This window comes from Schistocerca piceifrons, unplaced genomic scaffold (genome assembly GCF_021461385.2).
Source record: "Schistocerca piceifrons isolate TAMUIC-IGC-003096 unplaced genomic scaffold, iqSchPice1.1 HiC_scaffold_1389, whole genome shotgun sequence".
NCBI classification, from domain to species: domain Eukaryota; kingdom Metazoa; phylum Arthropoda; class Insecta; order Orthoptera; family Acrididae; genus Schistocerca; species Schistocerca piceifrons.
This window is the reverse complement of record NW_025727223.1, coordinates 5,001-10,000: the sequence shown is the minus strand read 5'-3', so window position 1 is coordinate 10,000 and position 5,000 is coordinate 5,001. Positions and strand designations below refer to the sequence as shown.

Genomic DNA, 5,000 nt, shown 5'->3' with positions numbered 1-5,000 from the left:
TCCACTCCTGGTGGTGCCCTTCCGTCAATTCCTTTAAGTTTCAGCTTTGCAACCATACTTCCCCCGGAACCCAAAAGCTTTGGTTTCCCGGAGGCTGCCCGCCGAGTCATCGGAGGAACTGCGGCGGATCGCTGGCTGGCATCGTTTATGGTTAGAACTAGGGCGGTATCTGATCGCCTTCGAACCTCTAACTTTCGTTCTTGATTAATGAAAACATACTTGGCAAATGCTTTCGCTTCTGTTCGTCTTGCGACGATCCAAGAATTTCACCTCTAACGTCGCAATACGAATGCCCCCGCCTGTCCCTATTAATCATTACCTCGGGTTCCGAAAACCAACAAAATAGAACCGAGGTCCTATTCCATTATTCCATGCACACAGTATTCAGGCGGGCTTGCCTGCTTTAAGCACTCTAATTTGTTCAAAGTAAACGTGCCGGCCCACCGAGACACTCAATAAAGAGCACCCTGGTAGGATTTCAACGGGGTCCGCCTCGGGACGCACGAGCACGCACGGGGCGGTCGCACGCCTTCGGCTCGCCCCACCGGCAGGACGTCCCACGATACATGCCAGTTAAACACCGACGGGCGGTGAACCAACAGCGTGGGACACAAATCCAACTACGAGCTTTTTAACCGCAACAACTTTAATATACGCTATTGGAGCTGGAATTACCGCGGCTGCTGGCACCAGACTTGCCCTCCAATAGATACTCGTTAAAGGATTTAAAGTGTACTCATTCCGATTACGGGGCCTCGGATGAGTCCCGTATCGTTATTTTTCGTCACTACCTCCCCGTGCCGGGAGTGGGTAATTTGCGCGCCTGCTGCCTTCCTTGGATGTGGTAGCCGTTTCTCAGGCTCCCTCTCCGGAATCGAACCCTGATTCCCCGTTACCCGTTACAACCATGGTAGGCGCAGAACCTACCATCGACAGTTGATAAGGCAGACATTTGAAAGATGCGTCGCCGGTACGAGGACCGTGCGATCAGCCCAAAGTTATTCAGAGTCACCAAGGCAAACGGACCGGACGAGCCGACCGATTGGTTTTGATCTAATAAAAGCGTCCCTTCCATCTCTGGTCGGGACTCTGTTTGCATGTATTAGCTCTAGAATTACCACAGTTATCCAAGTAACGTGGGTACGATCTAAGGAACCATAACTGATTTAATGAGCCATTCGCGGTTTCACCTTAATGCGGCTTGTACTGAGACATGCATGGCTTAATCTTTGAGACAAGCATATGACTACTGGCAGGATCAACCAGGGAGCTGCGTCAACTAGAGCTGAGCAGCCGGCCGCCCGGGAGTGTGTCCCGGGGGCCCGCGCGAACACGCAAGCGTCCGCTCAATCATTCTGCAAACAGGAGGAGGCTGAGCTCCCCTGCACAATACACCTCGAAACCCTCTCAGGTCCCGGCGGCGCGCAGCGCCGTCCCAAGTACTTGGTCGGGTTCGAGAGAGGCGCAATCGCCCGGAGTTAGGCGAGTAGACGCTTTCGGTGCGACCACCCGTGCTCCCAACTGAGCTTGCCGCTGCCGACAGAGGCCCGGGAGCGTGCTGTCGTGGCATTGCCGGCGGGAGACAACACGCGCCACCTACGGTGACCGGCAGCTCCAACGCCAGCGCCACAGAAGGACAAAAGCCCCACTTGGGTGCCGAAGCGAACTCTCCCAGCACAGCGCACGCGCCAACACATCCGCACAGCTGCGATACAAACCACCAGCGAGAACCGCTGGGGCGACCGAGCAGCAGACGGCGTCGCGGCGCCGAGCGCCGGGCGGCAGCGCATCCTCAACGCACACAGTCCTCAATCGGACCAGCACACTGAAGATGTCCACCGCGCTTCGCACCGGGCCCGCGAGGACCTACTTTGGCCGCACGGCGCCGCGCGCAGGGTGCGCCGGCGCGCAGCTGCGACGCCTGCCGCGTCCGTCGGCCGGCGCGCCTGCCACTGGCCGCCCCCACCAGCCGGCTGTAGCGCGTGCGCCCACGCACCGCGCGGCCAGCACGCCGGGAGGCGCCCCCTCACCGGCCGGGGACGGTCCCACCCAGCCACCGCCGCGTATCGCTTCACACCCAGATGCCGTTCAGTTTCGTCGGCATGGTGGGTATCGCTGGAACAACCGGTTAGTACCTCAACCTATCGTCGCCATCACCGATTCACCCCTAGCGAGAACAACCGCACCACAACAGGTTACCATTTGTTCATTTGCGTAACTTCACCAGAAAACGCAGGCGTCCATCGCCATTTGCAACTTCCACGATTATTGCATGCCTGTGTCAGGTGTCACGCCACACTACGTCTGCCCACATACACGCAACAAAATGTGCACGCCTAGACAATACGTGGAAGGTGGCCCCCGTACGTATGCGATGTCCATTGCTCGAACGACTGTCAACCGGCCTCTGTAGCATGTCGCAGATATGGAACGCGGTGCACCATGCCATCACGGTGTGTGAGGAGAGACGACTAGGTCCGAATACATCAACAGACAGCTCATGCTGATCGCCATCCACGGCGTCCGTTCCTCCCACACGTCTCTATGGCGTACCACACTGCAATCCAGCTCTCATAGGGAGACGACACGTAGCTGCGTGCACAATATTTGCACTGTATGGTCCGCCGTTTTTGGGCGCAGTCGTTGTACGGTCACACATGTGCCACGATGTATCATTCAGTACATAAGGACGAATGTGCAGTACAGATTGTGGTTTACGCGTACGACATTAGCGGACAGTTGACACAGGCCGCACCACAACGTAGCCTGAGTACGTCGCATGCGGAGGGCATTGAACATGCAAAGTTCTCACCAACCAGCTTGCGAAGGCAGGGGGCAAGGTGGGGACGTGGGGAGGGGCGGCATGTACGTCCTGCTGCCATCCACATTACAGTGTACAGCAGGAGCATGTGGAAAGTGAGCAAGACTTGCAAGGTGTTTAACATGAAGCGATACACAGGGGAGCGGGGAGTGCGAGTAGCGAACTATATTGCGAGGGTTGCGGGTGGGCAACACTACACTAATTGAACGAGTCGTATAACAATTACAGAGCAGGTTTAGGCGACAACGTGGGTTACGTTAGGCGACAACGTGGGTTAGGTTAAGGCACGACGTGGGTTAGGTTAAGGCACGACATGGGTTAGGTTAAGGCACAACATGGGTTAGGTTAAGGCACAACATGGGTTAGGTTAAGGCACAACATGGGTTAGGTTAAGGCACAACATGGGTTAGGTTAAGGCACAACATGGGTTAGGTTAAGGCACAACATGGGTTAGGTTAAGGCACAACATGGGTTAGGTTAAGGCACAACATGGGTTAGGTTAAGGCACAACATGGGTTAGGTTAAGGCACAACATGGGTTAGGTTAAGGCACAACATGGGTTAGGTTAAGGCACAACATGGGTTAGGTTAAGGCACAACATGGGTTAGGTTAAGGCACAACATGGGTTAGGTTAAGGCACAACATGGGTTAGGTTAAGGCACAACATGGGTTAGGTTAAGGCACAACATGGGTTAGGTTAAGGCACAACATGGGTTAGGTTAAGGCACAACATGGGTTAGGTTAAGGCACAACATGGGTTAGGTTAAGGCACAACATGGGTTAGGTTAAGGCACAACATGGGTTAGGTTAAGGCACAACATGGGTTAGGTTAAGGCACAACATGGGTTAGGTTAAGGCACAACATGGGTTAGGTTAAGGCACAACATGGGTTAGGTTAAGGCACAACATGGGTTAGGTTAAGGCACAACATGGGTTAGGTTAAGGCACAACATGGGTTAGGTTAAGGCACAACATGGGTTAGGTTAAGGCACAACATGGGTTAGGTTAAGGCACAACATGGGTTAGGTTAAGGCACAACATGGGTTAGGTTAAGGCACAACATGGGTTAGGTTAAGGCACAACATGGGTTAGGTTAAGGCACAACATGGGTTAGGTTAAGGCACAACATGGGTTAGGTTAAGGCACAACATGGGTTAGGTTAAGGCACAACATGGGTTAGGTTAAGGCACAACATGGGTTAGGTTAAGGCACAACATGGGTTAGGTTAAGGCACAACATGGGTTAGGTTAAGGCACAACATGGGTTAGGTTAAGGCACAACATAGGTTAGGTTAAGGCACAACATAGGTTAGGTTAAGGCACAACATAGGTTAGGTTAAGGCACAACATAGGTTAGGTTAAGGCACAACATAGGTTAGGTTAAGGCACAACATAGGTTAGGTTAAGGCACAACATAGGTTAGGTTAAGGCACAACATAGGTTAGGTTAAGGCACAACATAGGTTAGGTTAAGGTACAACATAGGTTAGGTTAAGGTACAACATAGGTTAGGTTAAGGTACAACATAGGTTAGGTTAAGGTACAACATAGGTTAGGTTAGGTTAGGTTACACGTTGTTGTAAGGAAAGGTGTAGGGGGGGGGCGGGGGCGGCAGGTTCGTTGATAGTGATTATAGTAAGTGAATGCTTGTGACATGATCAGATTTGTCACGTCAGGATGCACCTTTGGCTTATTAGAGGCGGCGCTCCAATTCTATGCTTGTGTCAGACCTGTGTCTTTGACTCATGTCATTGTTTGTGCGCTGTGACAGGAGGTACTATTGTGATGTTGGGTGCACCGTTGTATAGGACATGTGTGGGTGTTGGTGCCTGATCTGCGCAATGGTGGATGTCGAAAGGGTGGGATATTGTATTTTCCGCATGGACCTCCTGGTCTGGTTGTGATAGTGTGGATTGTGTAATGTGGCGGAGAGGATGCACTGGATGTTGTTCCATGCTGGTGCTTACATATTGTATGTGCGCCCGTTAGAAGCAGAGAGTGGTGCGTGATCAGAGTGGCTGGCTGACGTGTGGTTCCCATTGTGGGCAGACTCTTTCAGCATGTATACGGACAGTTGTATATATATTCTGTAGTTTGATGGCTCTGCATTGATTACTAATCAGCGCCGTGTGTACGGGTAATCTGGTTCCAGTCCAAAATGTTCCATCTGTGTACATTAGT

At 52.6% G+C, this 5,000-nt stretch overlaps 1 non-coding gene across 1 annotated transcript in view; it reads right to left on the bottom strand.

The window, feature by feature from the left end:
- Positions 1–1,269, bottom strand: part of LOC124733298 — a 1,909-nt gene extending 640 nt beyond the window's left edge. The window contains exon 1 of the ribosomal RNA XR_007008959.1: positions 1–1,269. This exon is cut by the window's left edge and continues 640 nt beyond it. This is a non-coding gene — a ribosomal RNA (small subunit ribosomal RNA).
- Between the last annotated feature and the right edge of the window lie 3,731 nt (positions 1,270–5,000).